Here is a 10,677-nt window from a genome sequence, read left to right as displayed (position 1 = left end):
TTAGATGAAATGGAGAAATTCACAGGAAGATACAAACTACCAAAACTGACCCTAGAAGAAATAGTAAAGCTGAATGGACATAAGCACTTGATATTCGTAGTATAAAAACTTCCCACAAGGAAAGCCCAGCTCCAGGTGGCTTCACTGGTAGAATACCAAACATTTAAAGAAGAATTAATACCTATTCTTTATAAATTCTTTACCTCCCCCCAAAAAAGCATCAAAGAGAAGGGAACATTATGCAACACATTCTGAGGCCAGTAATCAGTCCAGTTCAGTTCAGTTGCTCAGTCGTGTCCAGCTCTTTGTGACCCCATGGGCTGCAGTACGCCAGGCCTCCCTGTCCATCACCAACTTCTGGAGCTTACTCAAACTCATGTCCATTGAGTCAGTGATGCCATCCAGCCATTTCATCCTGTGTCATCCCCTTCTCCTCCCGCCTTCAACCTTTCCTAGCATCAGGGTCTTTTCCAATGAATCAGTTCTTCACATCAGGTGGCCAAAGTATTGGAGTTTCAGCTTCAGCATCAGCCCTTCCAATGAATATTCAGGACTGATTTCCTTTAGGATGGACTGGTTGGATCCTTTAGGACAGACTGGTTGGATTACAGCCCAGTAATACCCTGATACCAAAACCAGATAAACCTACCACAAGAAAACTACAGACCAATACCGCATGAGTATCCATGCAAAAATCCTCCATTAATTACTAGCAAACCAAATCCAGTGAGATATGAAAAGGACTATCCTCCATGACTGAGTAGGATTTATCCCAATAATGCAAGGTTGTTTTAACATCCAGAAATCAACTAATATAATTAATCATATCAATAAAATAATAAACAATGACAAAACAATCATCTCAGTGGATGCAGATTAAGTATTTGACAAAAATACAACACACTTTAGCGATAAAAATACTCAAGAAACCAGGAATTGAAAAGACTTTCTTCAGTCTGATAAAGGGCATCTATAAAAAGTCCACCAAGGGAAGAATTGGAAGCAGTGACAGATTTTATTTTCCTGGACTCCAAAATCACTGGGGATGGTGACTGCAGCCATGAAATTAAAAGATGCCTGCTCCTTAGAAGGAAAGCTATGACAAACCCAGACAGTGTATTAAAAAGCAGAAGGTCTGTAGAGTCAAAACTGTGGTTTTTCCAGTAGCCGTGTACAGATGTGAGAGTACAGACCATAAAGAGGGCTGAGTGCCGAAGAATTGAGAATTGTGGTGCTGGAGAAGACTTGAGAGTCCCTTGGACTGCAAGGAGGTTAAACCAGTTAATCCTAAAGGATTACACTAAAAGAAATCAACCCTGGATACTCATTGGAAGGACTGATGCTGAAGCTCAAATTGTTTGGCCACCTGATGTGAAGAGCTGACTCACTGGAAAAGACCCTGATGCTGAGAAAGACTGAAGGCAGGAGAAGGGGGTGAGAGAGGATGAAATGGTTAGACAGCACCACTGACTCAATGGAGATGACTTTGAGCAAGCTCCGTGAAATAGTGAAGGTCAGGCAATCCTGGTGTGCTGCAGTCCATGGGGTTGCAAAAAGTCGGACACAACTTAGTGATTAAACAACAAAGTATCACATTTAGTGGTGGAAGTTCAGATGCTTTCCCCTGAGATCAGGAGCAAAACAAGGATGTCCATCCTCATGACTTCTTTTCCACATTTTACGGGGGGCCCTAGCCAGGGCAATTGGACAAGAAAAACAGGTATTCATATTGAAAAGGAAGAAGTAACATTAATTCTATTTGCAGATGACATAACCTTCTTTGTAGAAGATCCTAAGTAATCTACTATTCACTCAATTACATTATTAATTAAATTAGTTATTAGAACTACTAAATGAGTTCACCAGGTTTCAAGACACAAGATCAACATACAAAAATCAACTATATTTCTATACACTAGCAGTGAATAATCTGAAAATAAAATTAAAACAATTCTTTTACAATAACATCAAAAAGAATAAAACACATCAGAACATTTGATAAAGAAAGTGCCAAATAGTATACTCTGAAAACTTCAATACATTGTTGAAAGAAATTAGAGTAGAAAAATTAAATGGAAACGCATATTATGTTCATGGATCAAAATAATATTGTTAACATGGCAGTAATTCCCAAACAGACCTATAGATCCAGTGCGATCCCTATTAGAATTCCCACTGGCTTCTTTGTATAAATGATAGTCACTCAGTTGTGTCCAGCTCTTTGCGACCACATGGGTAGTTCATGGAATCCTCCAGGTGAGAACACTGGATTGGGTAGCCTTTCCCTTCTCCAGGGTAACTTTCCAACCCAGGGATCAAACCCAGGTCTCCCGCATTGCAGGTGGATTCTTTATCATCTGAGCTACAGGGAAGCCCAACAATACTGGAGTGGGTAGCCTATCCCTTCTCCAGTGGGTCTTCCTGACTCAGGAATCGAACCGGGGTATAAATTAACTGTCTAATCCAAAATCCACACACTCAAGGAACCCAGAATCATATCTAAAACAATCTTGCAGATGAAGAACAAATTTGGAGGGTTCACATTCTTAGTTTCAAGACCTACTACAAAGCTACAGGGATCAAAACAGAGCAATATTGCCCAAGTATAGTCCTTTATTTTAATGGGATTGAATTAAGTGTCTAGAAATGAACCTTCACAATTACAGCCAATTGATTTTGGCAAAGGTGCAAAATCCATTAAATGGGGGAAGGATAGACTTTTCAACAAACAGTTCTGGGACAACTGGATAGCACATGCAAACGAAGTTGGACGCCTATCTCACACTCTAAGAAATTAGCTCAAAATGAATCCGAGACTCAAGTGTAAGAGCAAAAATTATAACACTCTTAGATGAAAACAGTGGGCTAAATCTTCATGATCTTGGCTTGGAGCAATGATTTCTTAGCTATTTCACACATGGGCAATCAAGGGAAAAACAGGTCATCTGAAGCTTCATCAAGATTAAAACTTTTGTGCTTCAAAGGGCTTTGTCAACTAAAGAATGTCACTCACCATCCAGCTCTGTATGGGTCAGGTCATCTGGGATTCAGAGTGAAGATCAGGAATGAGGCCCTCTGGCTCTGGGAAAATCTGGCAGAACAGGCCTTCAGATAGTTAGGTACTTTCCGGAGGAGATTTGATTAACCCAGTTTCTCACATCTTGTCATACCTAGGAAAGCACTAAAATCATGAACAGACACCTGCTCCTCGGGACTAGCAGCAACTTTCCCCTGAGATGTGTGCTTGATTGTACGTGCCCCCTTCACCAGAGTCATATGTGCACTGACTCCTCCCCCCCACCTCTTCAGAGCAGGGCCTCAGAGCTATCGGAGAGGCTGTCTCCCGGGCTATAGTCCTCAGTAAGTCCCCAAATAAAACTGAACTCACAGGTCTCATGTTTTGCTCCCCCTCCCCCGCCACACCCTTGACAATACCATCAGCGAAGAGAAAAGACAAGCCACAAAATGGAGAAAAATTTTGCAAATCTTATACCTGATTGTGGGCTTCCCTGGTAGCTCAGCTGGTAAAGAATCTGCCTGCAATGCAGGAGACCCCAGTTTGATTCTTGCGTCTGGAAGATCCCCTGGAGAAGGGATATGCCACCCACTCTAGTATTCTTGGGCTTCCCTGGTAGCTCAGATGGTAAAGAATCTTCCTGCTTTACGGGATACCAGGGTTTGATCCCTGAGTTGGGAAGATCCGTTAGAGAAGAGCATGGCAACCCACTCCAGCATTCTTGCCTGGAGAAGAATCCCATGGACAGAGGAGCCTGGTGGGCTACAGTCCATGGGGTCAGAAGAATCAGACGCAACTGAGTGCCTGAGCACACGGTATCTGACTGTGGCTAATGAATGCCAAGGTATGCACGCGCCACGTTTTGTTTATTTATCAGCTGGTGGACGTTTGGGTTGTTTTCGCTTTTTGGCTTTTGTGAGTAATACTGCTGGGAACGTCTGTGTACAGGTTCCTGTATGGACATGTTCTATTTCTATTAGGTCAGGGTGGAGTTGCGGATGTGGTAACTCTATGTTGAACCTTTGGAGGGACTGCCAGACTGTTTTCCAAAGTGGCTGAACCATTTTACATTCCTGAAGGGCATGTGGGTTCCTGATTTTCCACATTCTTGATCACTCTTGCTCTCATCTGCCTCTTTGATTACAACTGTCCTGGAGCCAGATCTCACTGTGTTTTTTGATTTGCGTCTCCCTGTTAGCAAATGATGCTGAGCCTCTTTCCCATCTGCTTATTGGCTTTGTATGTCTTCTTTGGAGAAACGTCTTCATAAACTTTGCCCTGTCCACCCCCTGCTTTTTTGATGAGCTGTCCTCTTCTTATTGAAATGTAGGAGTTCTTTATATGTTCTAGATGCAAGTCTCTCTTCAGATATAAGATTTGCAAAAAATTGTCTCCCATTCTGTGAGTTGTCTTTTCCCTTTCTCGGCGGGATCCTTCGAAGTACAAAAGTTTTTAATCTCAGTGAAGTCCAGTTAATTTTCTCTCTGACTGTGCTTTTGCTGTCATTATCTAAGAAACCATTGTTCAGTTGAGGGGGGAGGGGTGCGCGTGTGTGTACGAGTGGATACATTTTTTAAAATTAATTAATTAATTACCTTTTGGCTACACGGGGCCGTCAGTGCTGCGTGCAGGCTTTCTCCAGTTGCAGTGAGTGGGGAGTGCCCTTGCTGCAGTGCGCGGCCTTCTCATCGTGGAGGCTTTTCTCGCTGCGGAGCACGGGCTCTAGGCCTGTGGGCTCAGTACTTGCAGTTCGCAGGCTTAGCTGCCCCACTGGAATCTTCTCAGACCGGAATTGAACCTGTGTCCTTGGCACTGGCAGGCAGATTCTTAGCCACTGGACCACCAGGGAAGTCCCGGCTACAACTATTTTTGACGAGGCCATGCTCATCACCACTCTTTCACAGCCTCTGTTGAGGACTTAGCCCTGTGTGTTGAGCGGAATGACTCTGTGAATGGATACTGCTGTGTTGCCGGACACCCCCAATTTTAGTGCCAACCACTTAGCTGCGGGATGCATTTTGCCGTTGTGAGCAGCATGGGGGCACCTGGCCCTGCTATGTGCCCTCACTTATGTGCTCAGCGTAAATCCCCAGAAGTCGACCTTCTGGGTGGAAGGGTATTTGCACTTATATGACTTCCTGCTGGGACTGTTGCTGGGTTTTAGTGCGTGGGCAGCTGCACAGGATCTGAATTGATGTCGCCTCCTGGCCTGAAGTTGGTGAAGAGCCGACTCATTGGAAGAGACCCTGATGCTGGGAAAGATTGAGGGCAGGAGGAGAAGGGGACAGCAGAGGCTGAGAAGGTTGGATGGCATCACCAACTAAATGGACATGAGTTTGGGCAAACTCCAGGAGATGGTGAAGGGAAGCCTGGTGTGCTGCAATCCATGGGGTAGCAGAGAGTCGGACACGACTGAGCGACCGAACAACAATAACCCAGCCTGAGCTCTCGGAGCATCTTGGAGAGGCTCTGTCTGCCTCCAGACCTGAAGGAGAGGGAGCATGACTGCATTTCAGTGCTGAGCTGAAGATGCTGGCTCACTGCCCTGGACTCCTGGGACCAGCCAGCTCTCACGGGTGCTGGATGAGCCGTACACCCCAAGGACCCAGGGCAAGGGTGGCCCACACATTGGTCTTCTTCCAGCCCTGTCTCCCCATCCCTGCAAAGAAATCCCTTCTGTAGGAAGAGCCCCAAATCAAAGAGTGTGCTGCAACTGGAGAACTTCAGGCTGTGCTTGGTCCCTTTGGTGGCTTAAAAATAGATCAGCCATTATGCAGGTAATATGTTAACGTCAGGGTTTGTGTAAGATGGTAATTGCCTCCGAGGCCAGAGTGTGCACCTCGCCTTTGGACTCCAGATCCCCAGATCGGGACCTCACATCAGTCAAACCCACACGTATCTAAAGCGATGCTTTTGCACCTGGACAAAGCCATCCTTCAAGCAAGAGAGGGCAAGGGCAGGGGCCCCAGAGATAGCTAGTGAGAGCCTCTCCAAGAGGAAGCCGCGAGCTGAGCCACAATTGTGTATTCAGAAATGCGCACAAACATCCGCCTGGGGTCTGGAGTGGCAGGCGGGAGATAAATGGAAAATTTTGGCATACAATTAACGTAATGGTAGTCCTCCAGCCCCACAGAGTTCAATTTGCAGAAGCAGCGTTTCAATCCAGGCTGTTTATCACCCCACGGAGGCCGGTTACTGAGAGATAACGAAAAAGCTGTTGTGTGGTCCAGGCAGTGATTTGTCTTGGAGACAATCCTGATGGCTACGTGTAAAGAAGCATTGGTACCCAGACACGTGTTCCAAATGAATGCATCCGTTTTGATGGCTGGCATCAAGCACTCTTGATAAGCGTCTGAGTGTCCTGGCGTGTCTGTGAAATTGCCAGAGATTTGGAGATGTGGAGTCCAAGCCTGGGGTTTCTACTGACCATTCTCCACATCCCAGCTGCTGTCTGCCCACCCTGGGGGCAATAAGCTCCCCCCTCCCGTGTTTGAGGTAATCAAAGCAGAGTGAATGCTAAGAAGTGGTAGTTGATGCCGCTGGCTGCTTAGCTAATAGCCACTCACCCTGATTTTGGACAGAGCTGCAAAATGCCTGTTTAAACCAATTTGCTCTCCCAGCCTCCCTTGTGGTCAGTGATGGCCCAGTGGCACCATTCTGGCTAAAAAGGTGTGAGTGACAGTCACTGGGGATGGCTTCTGGGGAAAGCTCTGTGCAAGTCCCAGCATCGGCTATTGTTTCCTCTGCTTGGGTCTTTGTGTGCTTCCTCCTGCCCAGAATGCAGAGGGAGTGGCTTGATCTCAGCAGCCATTGTGTGACCATGAGGATCATAGTCACAGGCTGAGGAGGATGGGATAGAAGGACAGAGGAGGATGGGATAGAAGGACAGAGGAGCCTGGGCATTGATGACATTGCCCAGGTCAATGTCACCTCTAGACTTTTCCATGGGACAAAACAAGCCCTACACTTGTTCAGCTGGGTTCACATGCAATACTAACTGCTTCAGCAGTATGAACCATCTGTCTGGAGTTCAGGCCAGAGGTCTGGCTGGAGACGGCAGTCTGGGAGTCAGCAGCACTTGGTGGGTTGGAGGGCTTTGTTTGCAATGGTTGAGGCCTCTACAGGTGAGAAGGGGCCCAGAAAAAGGCTGGGATGTTGGCATTAGCGAGGGGCAGATTGTGGAAGGAGAGCCCTCCAGAGTGTGAGGGGAGACAGGAGAAGAGTTTGGAGGGCAGGGTATGGCAGAGGGCAAGCATCCTCTATCTTTTAAGCCCCCCTGGCATCTCTTCCTGCACCATGGTAGGAGAGTCGTCCTCAGCAGCCAGTAAGTGGAACTCATCCTCTGCACTGTGGCCCCGTCTTCCCTCTCTGTTCACCATCTCAGTGGCTGGCATCGTTACCCACCCCCATGTGTGGGCTCCTCCCTAACCCACCCTCCCTTCTGAAGCTCTTCTCTCTCCTCCCTCCTCTCCACGCCACTGCCATCATCTCCTGCCTGGACCCTGCAGGCTCCTCCCTGCATAGCTCCCTCCTCCACCCCATCCAGCTTTGCTCTGCAGGCTGACGGATGACCTTGAAAATCTTCTCCTTCCTCCTTTGCTCAAAACCCTTCAGTGCTTCCCAACTACCCCTCTGATGAAGCCCAACACCCTTAGTATGTACCACAAGACCCTTTACTATCTGGGCCCTGCCTGCCTCCCGTCCTGCTTAGCCAACACAAGACCCTTTACTATCTGGGCCCTGCCTGCCTCCCATCCTGCTTAGCCAACACTGCAAGCCTTTCAGATGATGCTCTACTAGCTGGGCAAGGCGTGTGTTCTAGGCTTCTGCACCTTTGCTGTTCCCTCTTCCCAAAAAGCCTTTCCCTTGCCCCTGGTGGTGAGCGCTTACACATCCCTTGAGAGCCCTGCAGACTCCTCCTCTGAAGACCTGTCCTCCAGGCAGCTTGCCTCATTCCTGTGGCACTTTTCTTGAACCAGGTGAGTTGAAGAACTCAGCATAATGGACCACAGTGAATTATATCCATGCCAGTGTCCCTCACCGGAATATGCATTAATATTCAGACCATGTCTGAATTAAAGGACCCAGCCCAAGGCTTGACATGGAGCTTGATAAGTCACTGTTGGAGGGATGGGAAGATGGGTGGATTTGATGGGTAGAGGGATGAGTCAGTGAGTCATTGAATGGATTCATGGCTGGATGGGTGGGTGGATGAGTGGCTGGCTGGCTGAATGGGTGGGTTAATGAGACACTGAGTTGATTCAGAGATGAGTGCATGAATGGGTAGGTGAGTGGATGGATGGATAGATGGATGGGTAGATGGGAGGATGAACGGGTGGATGGATGGATGAGCAGATCACTGAATGCCCACCCCCTGTTCCCCCACCTTGTCTAAGCCCCTTCTCCAGAGCACTGAGCTATGTCAACCTTCCCAAATGAGAACATAAGCTCCATGAAGATAGAGACTGCTTTGTTGAGGACTCTATTCTCAGAGACCTGAAGTGTTACAGACATATAGGTGCTGCTCAGTAACAAGCCTGTGAGGAAGAGGCCAGGTACGAGGGTCCATGTCTTATCTCACTCACCCAGGCTTCCCTTCTCTCCTATGGTCTCTCTTTTTTGCAAAAAGATGTTTTATTTGATAATATAGCACTTAATAATAGGAACATCCTCCTAATAATGAAATATTTCTCCTACAATACCGTAAACATTTTCAAAGACTGCATAATATTCCCTTGGATGATTTTCTACAGTCTATTAATAAATCTCCCATTTCTAGACCTTTAAATATTAGCTAATTCTCACTATTATACATTGTGTATGTGTAGAAATAGACAAATTGGTATAGATGGACAAATGATTAGGAAAAAATATGTTCAGTTCAGTCGCTCAGTCGGGTCTGAGTCTCTGTGACCCCATGGGCTGCTGCACGCCAGACCTGCCTGTCCATTCACTGTGTTATAACTAGAATATCTATTAAAAGCCGCTATATAATTCCACACACAAATATAATGCAACGGTATACACAAAATTTTCATAGTAGTTGCCTTTGTCTAGGGGAATCAAGAGAGTTTTTAATTTTTATTTTTACTTTTATGTTTCTCATATGGTCTCTTTAGGACCAAGCTGAAATAAAGGCACAGAGGGATGCCTACATTCAAGATCAGTCCAGGTCCAGACGGGGAATGAGCTCTGCTCAGATGTCTGGAGTGTGTGGCTGTATTTTTTAGGTGCAGAACCTCTGGGGGCGGGTGGAGAGACACTAGGAGGAATGAGGCCTCTGTGGAGGGAGAGCTCTAAATGGGTGTTGGGGAAGGCTTCCTGGAGGAGGTGGCATATGAACCTGGCCGGGAGGATTTGTAGGGTGAGGATGGGCAGACATGGGCACAGAGGAGCAGAGCCAGTGGACTGGGAAAGAGGCCTGGGTCAGTTTGATTGGAGAGCTGGGTGCAGTGGATGGAAAGACAGGCAGAGAGAAAATAATAGAACAGAGTAGGCTGGGAGCAAGCCTACCTGTAATAGCTGAAAAAGGACCTGGGAAAGGTATCTAGACCTTTCAGGACCAGAAAATAGCCTGACATGGGTGGTGCTCCTGGGAGGACCATAAATCAAGGGACTCAACCAGAGGTGTCTGCCTGGAGCGGGCCGCAGAGATGATTTCAGGGGTGGGCATGTGACCCAAACTGGCCAATCAGTGTCTTCCCTGGGACCTTCTCTGGCTTCCTGGGTGAGGCTCAGCTGGACCAACTTCCTAGTCATGGGCGATGAAGTCTGCAGTGCCAACACCAAGGCACTGGGGAGGACGCAGAGAGAGGACACTGGAGGGAAGACGGCTGCCACCCAGCCCCCGAGGGGTCACCGCGCTGGAGCCAGAGTGGAGAGAAGATGGCTGCCACCCAGGCCCCCCAGGGGTCACCGCGCTGGAGCCAGAGTGGAGGGAAGACGGCTGCCACCCAGGCCCCCCAGGGGTCACCGCGCTGGAGCCAGAGCACCTGACCATTTTCTGAACCAGGGCAGCCCCTGATCGCCCTATCTGCAGAAGGTTCCGTTTGATGATGTGAAAATAGGTCCCGGAAGCTGCAGGTCACAGGGCATGCAGCCCTCTGTGTGCAGCGGGCAGGTCAGGGTCAGATGCTGGCTCTGGGGGCTTCTCTGGGGTCACTGGCCCTGGTCCCACAGGAGCAAAGCTCTGGCTGCACTGTCTCCTGGCATCTCTCAGAAGCCGGAGCCTTTGAGGGGTTGGTGGAGAAATGTCTGGATGTGGGAAGACGTGGGTACTCCTTCCAATGCCAATAAAGCTCCAGCAGAGAGCAGCCTGGAAATGGGGAAGAAAGTCCAGCTTTGGTCAAAGGAGCTCTGTCTGCCTGGGGCCTCAAGTCCAGTAATGGGGTGCTCAGCAAGGTGGCAAAAGCCAAATTCTCTGCTCCAATCTGGGGTTCCTGTGAGCAGAGGCAGGAGGTAGGGGGTGCAGTGGGCGAGGGGCGCTGGGGGCCCTCCTGGTGTCTCTGCTCTGCACTCCTGGCTGAGCCGACACAAGTGAATCTGAAACCCACTGGGAAGTCCAAGCACCGCCCCCAGGTACAGCCCGGCCTGGGGCGCGCAGCCCGGCTGGCAGATAACCCAGGCCTGGAGGCGGCTGGCTGGGGAGGGTGGTTGCTAAG

The sequence above is a fragment of the Bos javanicus genome, chromosome 5 (assembly GCF_032452875.1).
Source record: "Bos javanicus breed banteng chromosome 5, ARS-OSU_banteng_1.0, whole genome shotgun sequence".
NCBI lineage: Eukaryota > Metazoa > Chordata > Mammalia > Artiodactyla > Bovidae > Bos > Bos javanicus.
Note: the sequence above shows the minus strand (reverse complement) of the source record.